We start from the raw sequence: 22,168 nt of genomic DNA, 5'->3' as shown, positions 1-22,168 counted from the left end.
CATGAGTATGACTATATGCCGAACCACAAGTCCTCAAGAATCATTGAATCTGAAGGTGGTTTGGGGACCACCAACATAGATATCACATAGTTTTACTCCTTTATTCTATGAGTCATATCTGTTGATTTTGAAAATTAAACCAATCTTGAATTTCTGGTACAAAGCCCATTTGGTATATATCCTCCCTATATATTATCCTCTCTGTCTCTCTTCCTCTCAGTATATATTTATATATATTGAAAGAGAGATTTGTTAATGTATTGTTAAGGATTTTGCCTCTATGTTAATAAGGAATATTGGTTTATGGTTTTCTTTATTTATAATGATTTTGTCTAGTTTAAGTATCAGGGTAATCCTAGCCTCATAAAATGAGTTGGAAAGTGCTACTTCTCCTTCTATTTTCCAAAAGTTTGTGTAGGAGGGGAATTATTTCTGTCTTAAATATTTGACAGAATTCTTTTTTTTTTTTTCAAGTGTTTCCTACCCAATTAACTCATCTGTTTTTTTTTTTGTTTTGTTTTGTTTTTAAATTTATTTTTGGCTGCATTGGGTTTTCATTGTGGTGCACGGGCTTCTTACTGTGGTGGTTCCTCTTGTTGCAGAGCCCGGGCTCTAAGCTCACAGGCTGCAGTAGTTGTGGCCCACAGGGTCTAGAATGCAGGCTCAGTAGTTGTGGTGCACGGGCTTAGTTGCCCCGCAGCATGTGGGATCTTCCCGGACCAGGGATCAAACCCATGTCCCCTGCATTGGCAGGCGGATTCTTAACCACTGCGCCACCAGGGAAGCCCTGATAGAATTCTTTAATGAAGTCTTCTGGGCCCAGTGTCTTCTTGTCAGAAGTTTTAAAATTACAAATTTAATTTATTTAATCAATATGAGATTTTTCTGTTTCTTCTTGTGTCAGTTTCAGTAACTTGTATCTTTCAAAGAATGTCTGTTTCATAAGTTATCAAATTTCTTGGCCTTAAATTGTTCAAAATATTCTCTTATAATCCTTTTATTATCTGCAGGAACCATGTCATTCCTGATATTGGTAATTTGTGCTTTCCTTCTTCTTTTTTAATCTTGATCATTCTGGCTAGGGGTTTATCAACTTAATTAACCTTTTCAAAGAACCAGCTATTGGCTCCATTGATTTTTCTCTATTGTTTACCATTTTCTATTTCATTTAGCTTCCACTCTTCTCTTTTCTTATGCTTATGTTTGGTTTAATTTGCTTGTCTTTTTCTAGTCTCTTAAGGTGGAATCTTAGATCATGAATTTTAGACACTTCTTTTCTAATATATGTATTTAATGTTATAAGCTTCCCTCTAAACACTGCTTTGGCTGCATGACACAAATTTTTTAAAAAATATATTTATTTATTTATATATTTATGTATTTATTTGGTTGCGTTGCTGCACACTGGATTTTGCTGCAGCGTGCAGGCTCAGTAGTTGTGGCGCGCGGGCTCTCCAGTTGTGGCGCACGTGCTCTAGAGCACGCAGACTTAGTTGCCCCGCGACATGTGGGATCCTAGTTCCCTAGCCAGGGATCAAACCTGCATCCCCTGCATTGGAAGGCAGATTCTTAACCACTGGACCATCAGGGAAGTCCCCACGACACAAATTTTGATATACTGTGTTTTCATTTTCATTTAGTTCAAAATACTTTCTAATTCCCACTGTGATTTCTTCTTTGACTCCTGGGTTATTTAGAAATGTGTGTAATTAAGAAATACTAGAAATTTTGTTTCCCTAATATTTAGAGATTGTTCAGAGATTTTTCTGTCCTTTGTTATTATTGTTGGCTTACTTAATTTTAGCTAAGTTCCAGTGGCAGGGGATTGGTAATAGTTGGTGTTGTCCCTCGGCCGAAAGCTTCTCAGGCATTTAAACTATTTAACGTACTTAGCAGACAGATTTTTTGTTTTTTTAATTTTATTTATTTATTTATGGCTGTGTTGGGTCTTCGTTTCTGTGTGAGGGCTTTCTCTAGTTGCGGCAAGCAGGGGCCACTCTTCATCGCGGTGCGCAGGCCTCTCACTATCGCGGCCTCTCCTGTTGCGGAGCACAGGCTCCAGACGCGCAGCCTCAGCAATTGTGGCTCACGGGCCTAGTCGCTCTGCAGCATGTGGGATCTTCCCAGACCAGGGCTCGAACCCGTGTCCCCTGCATTGGCAGGCAGATTCTCAACCACTGCGCCACCAGGGAAGCCCAGCAGACAGATTTTTTTTCATGGCTACTGCAAAGGTAAATTTCAGACACATGTTCTGAATTAATGAAATCTTAATATGAATGTTGACATTTAACATTTAATATTATATGCTTTAAGTAAAAATATTAATGATTTTTAACAACCATTACATTTAAGTTAAACACTTGGATTCTTGTGCTTTTTAAAATTTTTAGATTTTAACTCATTTTTAGATCATTAAATTTAAAACTAAAAAAAAAAAAATAAGATCTCAATAGGCAGAGCACAGAGGTTTTGAGGGCAGTAAAACCTCTCTATGTGCTACTGCAATGGTAGATACATATCTTTATATACATTTGTCCAACGCCAAGAGTGAACTCTAATATAAACTATGGACTTTGGGTGATTATGATGCGTCAGTGTGGGTGCATCGGTTGTAACAAAGGTACCACTCCGGTGAGGGATGCTGATGGTGGAGGAGGCTGTGCATGTGAGGGGTCAGGGGGCACATGGCCTTCCTGTACTTTCTGCTCAGTTTTGCTGTGCGCCCAAAACTGCTGTAACAAATAGTCTATTTTAAAAAAGTAATAATAATGAGATCTGGTGACATTCCAAATGCTAGATTAACATTTCATACTACTTTTGCATTTTTTGCTGCTACTAAATCATTTGTTTCTCCAATCCCATGTGGTTTCAAATGTGACTTTTAAAAAATCCCCCTTAAACTTCAATAAGCTTTGCCAGGGGTGACAGTAAAATTACTTAGATTAAGCCCATATTATTTTAGAAATGAAGCATTTGAGGAGTCAATCAAGTCCCTGGGATGTGAGTCAGCTATTAAATTAATATCTTAAGGAAAAAGTACCCCCTTTACTAGTCACTCACTGCCTTCTCTACTGAGAGTATAAGATCAGCATTACATGTGCCATCCAGCTGCCTCTCCTAGGAGTTCAGTGGAGCGTGGTAAATAATATCAGAACTGAGTCATTTATGGTTGAATGACACAGAATGAAAAATAAATGCCTTTCATCCAGTTCCTGTTGCCTAATATGGACTAAGAAATAGACACTTTAACTAAAGTGCCCCACCTGTGACCAAGTGAACCTTTCCCTGCAAGGGTGTTGATCTGATTTCCTGATCAAAAACGGAATCCAGAGATACTGTAAATGACCGGTCAGGCCTATTTTCTTTTCTCCAGGGCCTTGCTTGTCAGAGGGTGTTTTGTTTTTTTTGAAGAATTTCAGTTAAATCTGCTTTTTCATCCTAGCAAAAGGCCGTATGGCCCAACTGTCCTACAGGTGGCTAGAGTTTATTGCATGCAGAGGCAGAAACAAGATAACTGAAAACAGAGAATTCATATTTAGAACTTGGGGAAAAAAACTAGGAGTGGTATTTTTACAGGGTTTTTTCAAAACAACTATCCATTCAACTGTGACTTATAAGGCCAGAACAGGGATGTTTCAGATAATTTACATCACTAGTCTCTAGGCCTTCTTACCCACTAATAAAGGTGAAATTTCTCAAGAAGTAGGACAAATGAGGTTAAGATGACAGCTTTCAGATAACTGAATTAAACTTTAAAAAGCCATAAGGAAAGGGAGCCCTTTCCCAAGGACGTGACGACAGATTCATAAACTGCATGACTCATAAACTGCTTTCAAATTGCAAAACTGATTATGAATCACTGAAGAAAAACGTAAAATCACCCCAAATCTGAGTTCTCTTTTAAAAATCAACAAATGCATCCTCTGCTGTTCATTAACATATTCTTATTCACTGACCTGAAATAACCTTTGGGTGATCTTAAAATAGGTCAGCTTTCACAAAACACTGCTTAGAAATATGTGTTCAAAAACTTGATTTGGCTCTAGGTTTCTTTTGAATGAATCACAAGAGACTGGATGATAAAAAGAATTATGTGTAGAAAAATGCATTAACGCAGGCATGGGATAAAAAATAATAGAAATGTCTTTTGGTAGAAATCTGTGTGTTTCTGAACCTTTCTTCAGAAGGTAGTTCCCTTGAACTAAGGTGCTGGTTGAAGAGTAACGTGGTAAAGGAGGAATTGGCCTTGACCATCACGGCTACCAATTAAGAGGGGGAAGTGTTCAAAAGTAGAGACCAACAAGGTGGTTCATTAGGTAAAAAGCCATTAAGAATAGATACATGGGGATCTCTCTGGTGGTGTAGTGGTTAAGAATCCGCCTGCCAATGCAGGGCACATGGGTTTGAGCCCTGGTCCGGGAAGATCCCACATGCCGCGGAGCAGCTAAGCCCATGCACCACAACTACTGAGCCTGCACTCTAGAGCCCGCGAGCCACAACTACTGAGCCCGCGTGCCACAGCTACTGAAGCCGGCGCGCCTAGAGCCTGTGCTCCGCAGCAAGAGAAGCCACCGCAATGAGAAGCCCGCGCACCGCAACGAAGAGTAGCCTCCGCTCGCTGCAACTAGAGAAAGCCCGCGTGCAGCAAAGAAGACCCAAAGCAGCCAAAAATAAATAAAGAAATTTATTTTTTTTTAATTTACAGAAAAAGAATAGGTACGTGTATATGTATAACTGAATCACTTTGCTGTACACCTGAAACTAACGCAACATTGTTAATCACCACAGGTGGGATTCTCAAGAGATCAGAATCTCTATCACGCTGTTTAAGAATCTACACTATCACAGGATATTGAAGAATCTTCACTAGGCTGTTTCAGAACTGGAAACTAATGGATGACACAAGAAGGTTCCCAAGAAATGATGAATAACGTCCACGCAGAGAAGATTTTAATCATTAACTTCAGGGTAACCTTAGACTTTTGCCCGATTTCAGGGACAAGTGAGAAAGGACAGTAGTAGCGAAGATGACATATTATTTAACTGCCGGAAAGGCTTGGAGACCGTGTAGGCAGATAAAAATACTATTGAGTGTTGGGAATTTTTTGTCATGTTTATATAAGGGCAGTTTTACTACCAGTAGTTAGGAAACTGAAATATAAATAAACAATAAAAATTTATCTAGACCATGTAAACATTATGGGTTTTACAATTTGGCCTGAAAATCTCCTAAGATTTGCTTACTGGATTTCCAAGCGATAACCTCTTTGGATCTTAAACCCCAAAAGGGGAAGGGTGGATGAGAAGGGATCTTGAAACCAAAGGGTCCTCAGCTCTGAAGTCTATTGGTCAAGAGGATTTTAAATTCCCTTCACTTCAGGGTAGAGGTACATTTTTTTCCATCAGCCTAGAGATGTGTCTGGTTTTTTCTCACGGAACGGCTGCAGTATTGGAAGAGCAGAGCATTTACAACCTGAAGACCTGGGTTTCGGTCCCTATTCTGCCATTTACTACTAGGAGATTAGGGAAGTTATGTGACCTCCCTGAGCCTCAGTTTCCTTATCTCTAAAATGGGGAGGGATGATAGGGAATTCCCTGGTGGTCCAGTGGTTAGGACTCCACGCTTCCACTGCTGGGGGCCCGGGTTCGATCCCTTGAGGGAACTAAGATCCCTCAAGCCGCGCATCGCAGCCAAAAAAAAAAAAAAAAATGGGGGCAATAAAAACATCTCACAAGGCTGCTGTGGTCCCTCAATAAGGTAAGATATGTGAAAGCCCGGTGTGAGCACCCCGTGAATATTTAGCAGATGTGAATCTTAAAGCAAATGGGAATCCTTACTTTCTGTTTGTGGTGTTTCATGGTTAAAGTCTTTTGAAAATCATTATTATCCAGAGAAAAAAAAATACTCTCAGTGTCATTACCAAAGATACTAGTTTCAGAGATTGTATCTGTGAAGACAGCTTTGCACATCCATTCTAAACACCCATCTGCAAGCGCTTGTAATAACCTTAGCAACTATGATAGGTAAATAGATGTATTATATGGAAAGAGCTGAAACTGTGTCTGCTTTGTGCGGACAACAACCTTCTAACCATGGTAAATACCCTACAAGTGCGCATGGAGACTAGTGTTTACAAGGAATTTGGAGGGATTCCGATGTTTTCCTGCCTCCCCGACTTCAGCTCACTCTCCTGTGGAAAATGTCGCTTTTACTGACCACGGATGAGCTACTAGCCCCTTCTGATTTATAGCCTTTTCCTGTGAACCGCCTCTCTCAGAGCTAAAAGCAGGATGTTACGTTCGTATTTGTTTTACCTCTTCCCTCTCGCCAAGAGTTTAAATCTACTTAGATTAAGAAACCAAAATCACCACTATCCTTTTTTTCTATAAATTTACTTATTTATCTTTGGCTGCGTTGGGTCTTCGTTGCTGCGCGTGGGCTTTCTCTAGTTGCAGCAAGCGGCAGCTACTCTTCGTTGCGGTGCGCGGGCTTCTCATTGCGGTGGCTTCTCTTGCTGCGGATCACGGGCTCTAGGCGCGCGGGCTTCAGTAGTTGTGGCGCGCGGGCTCAGTAGTGTGGCTCGCAGGCTCTAGAGCGCAGGCTCAGTAGTTGTGGCGCATGGGCTTGGTTGCTCCTTGGCATGTGGGATCTTCCTAGAACAGGGCTCGAACCCGTGTCCCCTGCATTGGCAGGCGGATTCTTAACCACTGTGCCACCAGAGAAGCCCTCCACTATGCTTTTTGATCTTTGGTTGAAGTTCAATGTGTCAAACCTACTCACTATGTAAGGTCCTTTTGCCCTTCTCCTCACCTCCAAGGATGATGTGGAAATCACTGGGTCTCAGAGAGAAATACAGAACCAGCTCATGTCTGGGGAGCGGATGTTTCTCCCTCTGGGGACTCTCATGAGAGGGTGGCATTCAAACTTCTAGATTCCCTTCGAAAAAAAGAGTTATCATTAAATCTCTGCCAAGATTTAAAAAGTGGATGGAGTGACTTCATATTTGAATGAAAGAGGCAGTTCATTGGGTGGAGTTAATAAGGGCAGAGGTGAGTCATGGAGTCCTGGGTTGTGAATATAATTACAGCCCATTTAGAAATGAGCACGTATATACATGACCTTTATTCTCCACCAAAGCTGTACAAACATTCACTTCCAAGCTGACACAGACAACCCGTGGAAATCCATCCATACGGCAGGAGCCAGACATCTGATCACGTTCGTCAAGATTAGATGGCTCTAAGCGGATGAGGAGTTGAGAAACACCACGGTCCCATTAATCACACACCTAGAGGGCTCAAGGGACCCAACCTAGAGCAGGCTGGTCTCCACGACCCAGGTCATTTGAGTTGATGATAATTCTCCAGGTTGAGATGACGTCTCTCAACTTCCCTATTCCAGGATGTTCCCTATTCCAGCTTCACATTGATTCAACCCCTTGGAGAAATCGTTACCCCTTCCTTCCCTTCAATAATCCCTGATATTTGGATGGCTTTTCACAGTTCAAAGACCCAAGTCGTGTTCATTTTCCTCTTTGACATCTCATCCCTGCTCGTCTCTCCTGGTATGTTCACTCCCCACTGATCGTCTCTCCTCACCTCTAATACTATTACAAGAGCCTCCACATTTCGGCTTTCCTTCACCCTCGAGTTTATCCCATATATCACTGCTGGCTTCGTGTCCCCAAAATGCCCTTTGCAAATGTCACGGCTCAACTCAGAGATCGTTAGTACCCCCCACTGTCTGCAAACTCCTCGGCCTGACTTTCAAAGACAAAATCCAGGGACTTCCCTGGCAGTCCAGTGGTTAAGACTCTGCAGTTCCAATGCAGGGGGCAGGGGTTCGATCCCCGGTCTGGGAACTAAGATCCCACAAAATCCGGCCCAAATCTACTTGGCCAGGTTTTTCTCCTGGAACTCCCTCGCTCCAGGATAACTGATGGCCACCCCTCTGTAACACACCCATCAGGTTTCAGGACTGGCTCTTGGCCTGTAATGTCCTCCTCTTGTCTTCTCTGTGCCCAGGAAGTCCCACCTGGCAGGTGCAACCCCTCTGAGAAGCGTTACCCAACCATCACTTGGCTTCTTTATTCCTTCAACTTGAATGCACTGCCGGCCAGCTGCTCAGACATCAGCTCTTCCACAAAGCAGCCCTGATCCTCCGAGCTGCAGGGACTGTCTCCACCCCCCCAACCGCTCATGACCGCTCATGACACATATCACCAACTGCCTGATCTGAGAGTTATTTCCCTGTTAGATTATAAGCTCATTGGCGATAGGGACCGTGTCTTAGTCATCTTTTTTACGCCCTGCAGCACCCAACATAGTATATGATTGAAAAATAGCTGTTGAAGGAATGAACAAAGCAGTTAAGGGGCCCTGTCAGAGCAACAGACATCTTGACCCCAATTCATAGAAGTCCTTTGGTGCCCTCCTCAGAGCCAAGGTCACATCAGTTATCCTGTGTCTTTAAGAAAAAGCCACCATCTCACAGAAACAGTCCAGACAAAATCAGCTGGGAACAGTAGAGGTAATTTTCTAGACTCTTTGGACAGATAATCCTGCTTTAAAAGATAGCAAAACAGAATAAAGTCTTTCTGAATTACTTAAAAAAAAAAAAAAAAGGAAAGGAAGAAAGGAAGGAAGGAAGGAAGAAAGATACACCGTGGTCCACCTCATTATTCATCCAAAGTTGCAGCCAATTATATGAGATTTCACAGTTTTCTTTGAGAAATTAATGTGTAATAAGGAAAACAAATATCACACATTTCAATATGCCTACAATTATCCATGGCATACGTGTTAGAGGTCAACCTTGCCAGTGTTTTGAACATGCTGCACAAAAATACAAGTTATCTGAACAGTATAGAGGTTCCTTAAAAAACTAAAAATCAAACTACCATATGATCCAGCAAACCCACTCCTGGGCATATACCTGTAGAAAACCATAATTTGAAAAGATACAAGCACCCCAATGTTCATTGCAGCACTATTTACAATAGCCAGGACATGGAAGCAACCTAAATGCCCATCGACAGACGGATGGATAAAGAAGATGTGGTACGTATATACAACGGAATATTACTCAGCCATAAGAAAGAATAGAATAATGCCATTTGCAGCAACATGGATGGACCTAGAGATTGTCATACTGAGTGAAGTAAGTCAGACAGAGAAAGACAAATATCATATGATGTCACTTATATGTGGAATCTAAAAAAATGATACAAATGAACTTCTTTACAAAACAGAAACAGACTCACAGACTTCAAAAACAAACTTACAGTTACCAAAGGGGAAAGTGGGGTGGGAGGGATAAATTAGGAGTCTGGAATTAACATATACACACTGCTATATATAAAATAGATGATCAACAAAGACCTACTGTACAGCACAGGGAACTCTACTCAATATTCTGTAATAACCTATATGAGAAAAGAATCTGAAAAAGAATGGATATGTGTATATGTATAAATGAATCACTTTGCTGTACACCTGAAAGTAACACAACATTGTAAATCAACTATACTCCAATATAAAACAAAAATTTAATTAAAAATTTAAAAAATACAAGTTATCCTAGTCAGATATAAGAACAGAGTATTAATAAGGGAGAAGGTGTCACATGTACTGAGTGCCATATTCTGGCACCAGGAGGTGATGTACTAAAGTACACACACTATCTCTTTTTCCTTCATTCTCCTAAAATGTCCGTCCCTTTATAAGTAGCATTGCAAAATCCCTGGTCGGATACATTGAAATGTCCTGAAATTAAATGTCATCCCTCTTACCACCCATTTCTTTCCAAATTCACACCAGTCTCCTCCTGCCCGCCCGCGGTTTTTCCTGTCCGTGAACGTTTTTCATGCTAAAATATCATGTGTTTCTTATAATAACGACACTAATGGGTCCCCACCACAGTTCTATGTCATGTGGATTTCAAAGACACTCAGAGTTACTTTATGACCATCAGATTATTGATGTGTTACTAACTGACATAGTAATTCCATAAAGTAATTAATAATGATGTCTCCACTGAGGAAACTAAAGCTCAGAAAGATTATGTCATCAGCCCTAGGATATTACAAGGTCAAAATAAGACCAAAAGTGGAAACAAGGTCTTCTAATTCAGTGCTGTACTTGGAAGGCGATGCTTTCTTATCTTTCCCCATGGTGTGCTCTGAAAGATACAACAAAAAACCAAGAGCAGGGCATTGTTTTTTAAATGCTATCTTTTAAAAATAACATCACACATTTAATCCCCAAACGCTCAGTTATCTGAACAATTACCGTGCATTATTTTTTCTTCTTTGGGGAGACCTGACCTGTCTCTAAACATTGGGAACAGTCTTTCCCTTCTTCAGGAGAATTTCTGTTCTTCTTTCTCTGGTTCAATAGAGCCTCTTAATTGCTCTCTCTGCTTCGGGTGCTAAGACACAATTCAGGTCGTGTCACTTCTCAGCTCAAAAACCTCCCGTGGCGTCCTCCATCATTAAGAGTGAAAGCCAAAGTCTTTACCCGGAGGCTTTTTATGATGTGGCCCCTGTTCCATCTCTATCCTCATCCCCAACTACTCTCCCCATTGGTCACTACATTCTAGCTGTGCCCTTGTGTTCCTCAGGCACACACCTGCCCCAGGGTCTTTGTACATACTCTTCCCTTTGCCTGGAATGTTCTTCCCCAGATGCCCATATGACTCACATACTATCGAGGTCTTGACTCAAATGTCACCTCCTCCATGATGCCTTCCCTGACCACTCCATATATCATTTCAACTGCCTTCCTGCCTCCAGCCCAGCATGCTTAAGATTCTGTCCTTGCCTACTTTTTTTTTCCCCTAGCACTTAACACCATCCAACACATTGTACTGATTTATCTTGGGTGTTGTCAAGAACCCAGTACATCCGTTCAGTGACCACAGTGGAATAGAAACACACATCTTTGCGTGGGGGTTACTATGTGCAAATGTGACTAATGCTGTCGTAAACTGTGCTCGATCCCTTTTTATACTACTGCTAAGCACTATTACAAAGTCACTTGTGGTTGGAATGACTTTAAAACTCGGAATACTATTAGTTTCCGGTGAATAATTCCAAGAAACATGGTACTTGGGGAAGAATTAAAATGTTTTCAGAGCAGCACAGAAAGCTGCCTGCTGTGGATCCAGGGGAAAAGACCATCTTGCTGAAGTCATTTTCCTGTTTAGGAAACCACAGCAGACAGCTAAGTGGATATTTGGAGATTTACTGTACTCTGATTCATTCAAAATGAGATTCCACATGATAATATGTTTCCTTAAAGTGTTTTGGAAGAAAGTCATTTCCATTTCAGTTTGTATTTTTTTATTAAAAAAGAATGTACCATTTCCAAGTTTAGAAGTTACTGTATTCTACCAAAAATTTCTTACAGTTTACTCAAAAAGATTTTTAAGAGAAAGAGAGGGAGAGAGGTTTAAATGGACACATGTAGCTGGGAAAACTGTAAAACAGCTACATGTAAAAGAATGAAATTAGAACACTCCCTAACACCATACACAAAAATAAACTCAAAATGGATTAAAGACCTAAGTCCGGACACTATAAAACTCTTAGAGGAAAACATAGGCAGAACACTCTGACATAAATTGCAGCAAGATTTTTTTGACCCATGTCCTAGAGTAATGAAAATAAAAACAAAAATAAATGGACACACCTATTCAACTAAATTCAGCATCCACTGGGTGCCTTCCATGGTGTGTCCCCCAGCAAATTATTTAGCCACCCTTTTACCTTATTTTGTGCACGTATAAGAGGTGAAGGGGCCTGTCGCTTTATACGGATACTGACTGTGTATGCCCCCCTCCACCCCATGAAATCAAGCTGGGTACAGCACTGGTTTGCCGGTTCAGCCCTGACTCTGCTCCCATCGCATCTTGGCAGCTGCCTCCAGAGCTGAGAGTTGGTGCCAGGGGACTAAATGCTTCCCAGTGCCATCTTCCACTTGGCCATAGAGCTCTGGGCCCTATGTTGGGTTTCATTTTGGTCTCACTTGTTCCCTGTTCCCAGTCCACAACCCAGAGCTTGCACCACAGCTACAAACACCAACGCACGGTGTTACCATCAGAACTACTGGTTTTGACGATTACTGCATGTCTCATGAGATTTGGAGGAAACCAACAAGATGATGATTGAGAGTCTTCAAGGAAAGTTCTCTCTGATGGCATCCTCATGTATCTTGAGTGCCCTAAAATATCCACCAAACAGCCCTCTGTCTGCTTCATGCCTGTATTCCCAAACGCCCAACACAGTAACTTGCATATAATACATGTTCAAGAAATAATTACTGAACCAGATTTTTGTTGGATGAATTTTTCAACATTAAATATCATAAGGGATATTTATCGGCCTATACAGAGAGAGTCTAATCATCTTTTAACACTGAGCTTTTTGACAGAAAAACACCATGCATTTATGCAAAAGGCAGTATGTATAGAGCTGAATTATTTAAAATAATTTAAAATGCATGGAGCATGGGCCCTGTAACACCAGAAGAATCTGAAGAACCAGATGAAAAAAGGCTAACTGCACATACACAGGAAACCTTCACTTTTTATCCCTGCATTTCAAAACTTGATTACCAATAAACTGTGGTATGTTTAAACAATGGAACTCTACCAGCAGTAACAGCAATAAATACTGCAACATGGATGTATTTCAAAAACATTGGGCTGCGTGAAAGAGGCTTTACACAAAAGAATACAATGATATGGTTCCATTTATATGAAGTTCCAGAACAGGCCAAAGCAACCAACAGTGGAAAAAAGTGAGAATACCAGTTGTCTCAGAGGCTGGAGCAGGAGGTAGGCATCTGAGGGAACACTATGAGGTTACGGTAAGTGTTGTACATTTTGTTAGGGGTTTGCATTAACAAGTGCATACATCTGTCAAAACTTACCCAGTGGTACACTTAAGATTCGTGCATTTTATTGCATGTGAATTTTACCTTAAAAGAAATAAAGAGAGAAATGTAACCATACATGAAAATTGAACTCTAGTTAATGATGGATATGCTGAAGTGTTCAGGGGCGAAGTATACTGATGGCTGCAACTTACTGTGAAGCACCTCAAAAAGTAAGATTCATGTGAGAAAGGAAAGAATGTGTGGAAATGTTCATGGATTTGCTCATTTCTGTAAAATAAACATAGGAAGGATAAATCAGAAACAAATGAGACTGGTTACCTGCAAGGAGTAGATGGAATTCAGTGGAAAGAGCGTGTATTTCTACACAGCCCTGACTTTAGAATCGCAGCAAAGTTTCCCATATTGCCCCTACCAAATAATAAATATAAATATTTAAAATCAATCAAGGTACTTCCCTGCTCAGGGAACTAGATCCTGCATGCCAAAACTAAGACCCAGCACAGTCAAATAAACAAGTAAATATTTTAAAAAGTAAAAAATAAAATAAAATCAATCAAGATGTGGAGGAAACCCCAAATGGAATACAAACAGTAACAAATGAACCTAATCGTACTAGAAATGAGTAACACAATCACACTGAAGAGGGTGGTGAAGAAAAGAACTAAGCTAAGGAACTTTGGAAAAGAGTATTTTGTCTATAAGCTAGAATGCTAAAGACAAAAAGAACTGTATACAGATATTGTACGTGGGTTAGTAAATGTGTTTCTCACGGAGGTATGGTTTAGCAATTCCAAAACTACTTTATGTGTATGCTAGGGCTGAATGAATAAGTAAATATATTGCGGATAATGAGAACCAATTTTTTCACTGCTGGAGAGAGAAATTACTAATAAAGAGGAAGTCCAGAATGAACCTATGGTGCTGAATTGGACTAAAGGCATAAGTATGAATTCATGATTTCATATAGATATAAATGAATATATGCACATATATACTCACAGAGATGGATAAATACAGAAATGTAGATATGTATAGGTGTTAATCTACATATATGTCCTAGCTCCATCTGCTGAGACGGCCTGAAAGCAATGACACCCCCATAACAACAAGCACACTTAGTGCCCAGATCTTGCTTTCTAAACACCATTCTCCAATTAAAGAAGCCAAAGCTCCTTAGAAAAAAGAGGGAAAATACAAAGTGAGCTTGCAACATCTTGCAGTGCCAGAAAGTAAGAAAATGCTCCCCCAAATGCCGGGCCATGTTAAAAGGACTCAGGAGCTAATCCAAAAGGAGCAGTCAATGATCAAACTGAGACAACTTGAGCCACAAAATAAATAATTATAATATTGGATTAGAACCCAAAGAATAAAATAAATATCCCTGACTCCATCCTGATATAAGTAAATAATTGAATAAATAAATAAATGGGGAAGAAGGAACATCTCTTCCTTACAGTTCAGTTCCAGCAAATGGGACTTCCCTGGTGGTCCAGTGGGTAAGACTCCACGCTCCCAATGCAAGGGGCCCGGGTTCAATTGGGGAACTAGATCCTGCACGCATGCCTCAACTAAGAGCCTGCATGCCGCAACGAAGATCCCACATGCTGCAACTAAGACCTGGCGCGGCCAAATAAATAAACATTTTTTTAAAATTCCAGCAAATGATGAAGGATGTAGAAAATTGCCACTTGAGAACCACAGAATAACTGCTGCAGGCAAAATCCTGCAATGCAATGAGTAGGTGAACATTTAAGGAGAAGCAGGATATTTGCATGGTCTCAAAGTATCTCCTCCAAAATACTTATTATTTACAAAGTGAAAAATAGTAAATTTACAGTGGAGAGACCTGGCAGACAGCCCCTTACCAAGTGATAAAAGATAGCATCAGTAATCAATCATTAGAGAGTGTGCTGTGACGTACCCTCCCACCAAATACAATGAACTGAGAAAGGTATAATCACTCTTGTATAATCACATTCTTGTAAAAAGTGCACAGTCTCAGTCTAACCATGAGAAAACTTCAGACACAACCAAAGTGAGGGATGTTTAACAAAATAAATGGCCAGTGCACTTCAAACGAGGCAAGGTTATTAAATACAAAAACTGAGGAACTATCATAATCGGGGGAGGCTTAGGAGACACAGCAAGTAAATGCAGTGTGGGCTGCTGGATGGATTTTGCACCAGAAAAAGGACATCAGTGGGAAAATTGATGACATTCAAATAAGATCTGTAGATTCATGAATAAATAGTGTTATGTTAATGTTAATTTTCATAATTTTCATAATGCAATTTCATAATGCAATTTTCAACCTTGCATTATGGTTTTGCAAGATTCTAACCTTAGGGGAAGCTGGTGAAGGATATTTGGGAACTCTGTATTATTTTTGCAATGTTTATTAAGTCTAACATTATTTCAAAATAAAAAGTAAAAAAAAATAAGATGGCTTGATGGATGAATAGATGGTTATATGACAAATAAATATACTAAAATGCTAACTGTAGACTCTAAGTGATGGGTATGGAGGTGATCACTGTACAGTTTTCTCAACTTTTCTGTATATTTGAAACTTGTAAAAGTAAAATGTTGGAAACATCCGATTTTTAATAAACAAAATTTAACTTTGATTTAAGTTTAAATGTATCTGTTCGTAACTGAACATAAAGAGCTTTGTAGTCAGTAATTTGACCCGATTAAAGTGAAATAAGATGACTTTTGCTGATCAGGATGACACAGGGCAGGAGACCCACATTCTGCAGTTAGGAATCAAACAATGTAATCTCAACAACAAAGGATCAAGTAAACAAGAGCAAGAGAAGAACACGCAAAACCTTAAAAGTAAAAATGGACTTATTAACAAGAGAGCCTTGCCTATATTTTTAGGTTCATAGACTCCTCTTGTTCTAGATGTCCCTTAGTAGAGACACGGTCTCATTAAGAATCTCACGCTATATCTCCTAGTCAAGGCCTATCCCTGTGAGTACAGATCAACCCTATCAAGCTACTGATTAGAAGGAGGAGGTGATAGAGTCAGCTAAGCCAGGGCTGGCGTAAGTTGGTACAGTTGCCTTATTTAATATTATTTAATTGCTAAATAAACTGATTCAGTGAATCAGCCCCACAGTAAAATGATGCAACAAGCAATTAATCTGCACTGGTAACCTTTGGTGTTCTGTATGAATGTGTACACTGTAACCCACATATTTATCATTGAATGCGGGAAACAGTGGAGTTGTAATGAAATACACACGTGTTCCTTGGAGACTGAGAATCAGGGGATGATGAAGGGAAAAACATGATCTTCATGCTCTAAAGATTCACAGATCAGGAAACGTCCTATGAGATAATTCAGAAAGCTTCTGGTTCCCCGTATAGAACAGGAAACGCCAAAGGTCCAATTCAGCCCTACGAGGATAATTCCAAAATCTCGTCTTCCTGGGAACTCAGAAAGGAATCAGACCCAGAAGGTGGAGACTTCATCGGCTGCTAAATGTATCTGGTTCTACAAGTTAATTGTGACTGCTTGAAAACTTTGTAATACGCAAATATGTTTCAAAGCTGGATGGAAGTAAAAGACACTTTCCCAATGATGAATGGTTGTCTTTGAACGTGCATAGTATAAAACTTGGATGTCTCGGTCTAGAACCAGCAGACCACATGTGTAGGGAAGGAAATGTGGTCCATGATGATAACCCTTTCGGGTCCAGTGTTGGTGACAATTTCCCTAAACCCTCCTCCTCCTTTTCCAGCACACATAGGAATCTTTCTTACACATGAATTCACATGTGAAAGGAATGTTCAGTGTTTCCAATTGAATCCGAGGAAGTGAATAATTCTAACTAATAATTTTTAAATACAATAATACCAAATGTTCATTAAATACAATGTACCAGGCCCTGTGCTCAGGAGTTATTTGTATTAACTCATTTAATAATAATAATTTCTTCCCCGAGTGCTAACTGGACCTCAGCAGGACACAGAGCTGACCTGTCGTTTACTGGCAATTCTAGGAGATAGGGTGATGACCACTGAGCATAGCCTTTGAACCTCTTCCATAGCTTGCTTGCTTGCTTTTTTTTTTTCTCGTACACACTGAAGGTTTGCCAAGGGTTGAATCGAAAATGATTCCAGCTGCATTTATTTCAAAATTGCCGAGTAGGGCCACTCCTCCATCCAGTACTGTGCTATTCATTTCTAAATCAACATGGTGCGCTCAGACCACACGTCTCTCTCTGATCTTCAAAAAACATGCATTTATAGAGAAAAGTCATTTTGTGACAAAGCTTTACTCAAACCTGGAAAAGCATAGGAGACATCACAGATATGCAGATTCACTCAGAGATTCTGCAATAAGAATCTGATGTGTTAAAAAAGCAATCAAAACATACTCCATGCTAATGGGTATTCCATAGGTATACTTTTTTTTTTAAAAAAAAGGAGGGGAGATGAACATTAATCCCTTCAGATCATTTTTTTTCAAAGGCCAATGAACTCTAGTTCTTTTTCTGAATTAGGACATTAAATAAGCACATTTATTGGGATTGACATATTGACACTACTATATATAAAACAGATAACCAACAAAGACCTACTGTATAGCACAGGGAACTCTACTCAATACTCTATAATAACCTATATGGGAAAGGAATCTGATAAAGAACAGATATATTTATAACTAAATCACTCTGCTGTACACCTGAAACTAACACAACATTGTAAATCAACTATACTCCAATATAAAATTTAAAAATTTTTTTAAAAGCACATTTGGCTTGGTAGATCTGACACACAATTTCTCATTGTGTCTTTCTTATTAAACTTTAAAAAATGAGTCTGTTTTTAAAGATAGATTGGAGTCAGTGGTGTTCCTAAAGCTGGACCACACTGTGAAAATTAAAAGGAAATTAACATGCCATCTGTTAATACAGGCTGTGTAGGTACCTCATCTCTAAGAAAGTGACCCAATTCTCCCAAGTGGTAAAGCAAGTCTCTGAGTACATCACTCCCTTCCTCACTCTGCTCTAACCCCCCAACCAGCCCTGCTCCCAGTGGTAGAGCAAACCACCTCGTGGATTCAGGAGAAAGAAGATTGCTTAATAGAGCTCAATATACCAACTTGACATTTGGACTGTTAAAACTCCCTGACTCTGTTTCCAATTGTAAAACTTAAGCGTGGACTTTGCGGGGACTTCCCTGGTGTTCCAGTGGCTAAGACTCCACGCTCCCAATGCCGGGGACCCGGGTTCGATCCCTGGTCAGATCCCGCATGCCGCAACTAAAAAGATCCCGCAAGCAGCTAAGAACCCGCGCAGCCAAATCAATCAATAAATACAATTAAAACAAACAAATAACAATCATGGACTTTCATGCGAGGGACAAGGAGGCAATGTTTGTGCACGTGCACGGATGGCAACCATGTCCCTTCCAGGAGCCATCTCGGAGCTTACACCGCTCCTCCTCCAGAGCTGACGCTGCCCTACTGTTTCCATGGCTACAGCCTCACCCCTAACACATCAGAACCCCTCTTTGTGGATCAAGACTTCAAGCCTCAACTTGGCTCCTTTCTAACTATAAACGTACCTATACATTATCCTCGCCTTACAGGGCTCTGTGTTTCTGATTCTAGTTGCCATATATCCCCTGCTGGTTTTGATTTCTTCAAGTTCTCCCTCCTCTGGTCTTTCCCTCACCTACAATTAAGCTCCAGCACTCAGCCACTGAGGAAAAAAAAACTTTACTTTGTGCAGGACGTCCCTAAATCACTGTGTTCTCCCTCTTACCTTCTGGCACTAATTTCAGCTCCAACCTAGTTCTTGAATCCATCTGCTTCTCTTTGCCTTCATTGCCAGGATGCTGGTCCAAGCTATCATTAGTTCTCACCTGGACTCTTGATTGCAAAACGAAAAACTGATTGCGTTCCACCCTCCACACATCAGCAATCTCCGGATTGTTCTCAGACTTAGAGCCTCCCTATCATTTAAAAGACCCAGCAGGGACTCCCGTCATGCCCCTTGGCTCTTTCCACCCTCTTTCCACGTTGCCCGGAATATTCCTCTCCCTGCCCCTACCCCCAACTATTTTACTCCTGTTCGTCCTTCAGGTCTCAGCTCCGACCTCCTCAGGACCCTTCTTTGACCCCAGATGAGGTCATGTTCCGTGCGGGGCACCGTGTTTCCTCCTGCCGAAGCCTGACTCAGTTTGTGACGATTCACTTACTTTGGGTCACTATTTGATCAGCGTCTCTCTCCCACGAGACCCTAAGATCCACAAGCACAAAGCTTATGTTACCTTGCTCACATTCGTGTCTACACTGAGTGATACAGGTCCCGGCCCTTCTCAGGAACTCAGTAAATATTCACTTTTGTCAAATGTCAACCTTCCAGAAAGAGAAGTCTGGACTTACAGTCCCTGCTCCTGACTCGCTTCTCTACTCATCATAACACCCCTTCCAGTCACACCGATGACTTCCTAATGGTCCCTCCTCCCTGCCCTCAAGACACCAGGCTCTCCACATCCTCCTGACTTCCGAGATAGATTTCTGCCCTCCTTATCTCTTTGACCTCTTTCCCTGTCTCCTCTCTGCTTCCTCCTTAAATGCTGATTTCCCCGCAGAGTCTGACCTTTTCGCTCTTATCTATTCCCATTCTACACCAATGATTCGTTAACCTTTGGATACCTCCCAGAGTCTGATCAAAGTTACTGACACAGTCTCCCCCAGCACGCCAAGTGGAAACTCATAGAAACCATTGCTTATAATTTCTGCTGGTTATAGAGCCTTGAATCCTAATCACCAAATCACCGTGGATTCCAGTTAAGGACCCCATTCCACATGCTCTCCTGACACCATCTCCAACTTCTAACCACTACCGTTGTCTGCTGAATCTCTTTCCAGCTCCGAATTCTCTTGAAATCAAGCCCTGACTTCAGATGGCTCTTTCTATCGCTTCCTAAGTGTCCTAAAAGCACCGTCAACAAGGAAACTCATTTCCTCAAACCTGCTACTTTTTCCTGCTTTTCCCATCTCAAGCAGTTGCCAAGCTAGATATCTTTCTGATTTTAAAGAATATCTTTTTTTCATCCATGGTGTTTGTACAAAACCAGCCAGGATTCTTCCCAGAAAAAAAAAAAAAAAGAAAAGAAGGAAAAAAAAAAAAAGAAACATTAATGTTCTCAATCCAATTTTCTTGTGGTTGTTGTTTGTTTGTTTGTTTTTAATTGAAGTATAGTTGACTTACCATGTTGTGTTAGTTTCAGGTGTCAATCCAATTTTCAAATAGTTTTTCAAAATGCATTCAACCTCTTTCCTGAAAACAAACCAATTCCAAAACAGACTGATGAATAAATTAAACATACACATGCAAAGAAAGGAATGATGAAATCATATTAACAGACCTCACCCACCCCTCGACACCGCCAAGAATATAATAAATGTGCTAAGGAACAATTGAAGAAGAAGACAGTGTCCTGGGTGTGAAATAGGGAAAAAAAGAAATACCATGAATGTGGCCCGCATCCCGACCACAGCACCTCTGGAAGCTCTCTTATTTTATGAGCTGCCCTAATACCACAATTATGCTCCAAAACATCTTGGCCGGCCTCCTCCCTGACCCCTTATTTTTTCAAATTAACCCTCAGTTCTGCTGTGATCATTCCACCAAGCATGCGTCTCCACTCTGTTCTGACTTTTCAAATTCTTCTCAAGGCCCAGGACAAATGATTCATGTAGGGGCAGCCCATCACCATCCAATGACCCCTCTCTGTCTAAAGCAGAACCTAAGCTCCACCTTCTCAAAAAAGCCTTCCCTGATTCAATTACGTCAGTAAATGCTTACCAAGCCCTGTTATGTGCACAGAGCTGTGTCCCGTGGAAGGATTGGTGAGGAGGTGAGGGGGGAGGGGGAGCTGCTGAATGTACTAGAATAGAGAGGAGATAGAAAGATGAATATAAGATAGCCTCCAACTCAAGGTGTCTATCATCCAGTAGAACAATTTTTCGGAAACAATACTAAAGCCAAGTGAAATGCTAGGCCGAAAGGCACAGGCATTAGGGTCCAAGTGGAGGCAAAAATAATTTCTCCTTTCTCTGAAATTGCATCTTTTTTGTACTCCTTTGTGGTTCTATGATTCTTATGTGTTAAATATCCACAACTGGTTCAGAAAGCTTTCTGAGGGTAGGAACTACATTTTTCCTGTCTCTAAAGAAATCTCAAGAACTGGCCTTTGATCAGAGGAGAGGTGAGGGGGAGACAGAAGAGGTAAGAGATCACCCCATTCAAAGGACAAGTGCTAATAAAGGGAGCTCATCTCATACTTATCATGAAGCAGTAGCAAATAATAACCAAGCCTGAAATGAACCACAACCTATATTTTTCAAGGAATGCATCATTTACACACCAAAGGACATGCATCAGAAATTTCAACAATGTCATTGTCAATTAAGTTGGCCTCAAAGCATCCTCAGTTGAAAGTCAAGATAAAATATGTCTTCCAAGATCTCTTAGTAGTGACTGAGAGCTACATTTGAAGAAAAATGAATCAAAGTATCCGTGTTTAAACCCCACCGTTATTATCCCGTGAAGGTGATAGCAACGGTCCAAGGCAAAGCAAGCCAGGTCAAGTTGAAGCAGAAGCTGCTCTGGGCAGCCGACGTGGTACATGTCCAGCTGGTACAGTAGGTGGTTTGCTCTGGCCTATGAGTCACTCGGAAAGTGCAGTTCTCCACCAGGACTGTAGGCGCTAAGATCCGGTATTTGCTTTTAGACCGTGGGAGCAAAGACTAATAAAGAAAATACAGCAGAACAGCTGGGAAACAAGTTCCCTTCTGACTGCACAGAAAGCGCTACTGCAAAGTCATTTTCCATCCTAGAGACAGGGGTCCAAGAGGATGTGTGCTTTCCTGTCCTTCAAATTCATTTCTTTTGCCTCACTTATAGCTTTACACTCCCCCCGCCCCTTAAAATGATACCAAGCTTCGACTCTGCTTTGTAACACGAAGCATGGCAAAAATATGTCATTGGACAAGCAGCTAAAAATTTTTTCATTTTAGCGTTTTTCTTTTCTCCTTTCAAACACTGCCTATTCAGCAATTTTGAGATCCCAGATGTATGTCAGTGTTAGCTTGTAGGGTGGCATGATTTTACCTCTTCCTACCAAGACAATTTTCTAATTTCATATGATCCTTGTGATCTGTGTGACCAAAATGAATATTTGGACCTCATCAAACACTACTGGACAGAGAGAGAATTCTAGGAGCCTAAGAGAATGCAAA

At 40.8% G+C, this 22,168-nt stretch overlaps 1 long non-coding RNA gene across 1 annotated transcript; it reads right to left on the bottom strand.

The window, feature by feature from the left end:
* Positions 1 to 1,978: 1,978 nt before the first annotated feature.
* Positions 1,979 to 20,591, bottom strand: LOC137760827 (uncharacterized). Its single transcript, XR_011073369.1, has 3 exons — positions 20,396 to 20,591; positions 20,136 to 20,204; positions 1,979 to 2,223 (listed from the first exon to the last, which is right to left on the bottom strand). It is a non-coding gene; the product is annotated as an uncharacterized lncRNA (long non-coding RNA).
* Between the last annotated feature and the right edge of the window lie 1,577 nt (positions 20,592 to 22,168).

The sequence above is a fragment of the Eschrichtius robustus genome, chromosome 3 (genome assembly GCF_028021215.1).
Source record: "Eschrichtius robustus isolate mEscRob2 chromosome 3, mEscRob2.pri, whole genome shotgun sequence".
Taxonomy (NCBI): Eukaryota; Metazoa; Chordata; class Mammalia; order Artiodactyla; family Eschrichtiidae; genus Eschrichtius; species Eschrichtius robustus.
The sequence above is the reverse complement of the archived record's forward strand: the minus strand, read 5'-3'. Positions and strand labels throughout refer to the sequence as shown.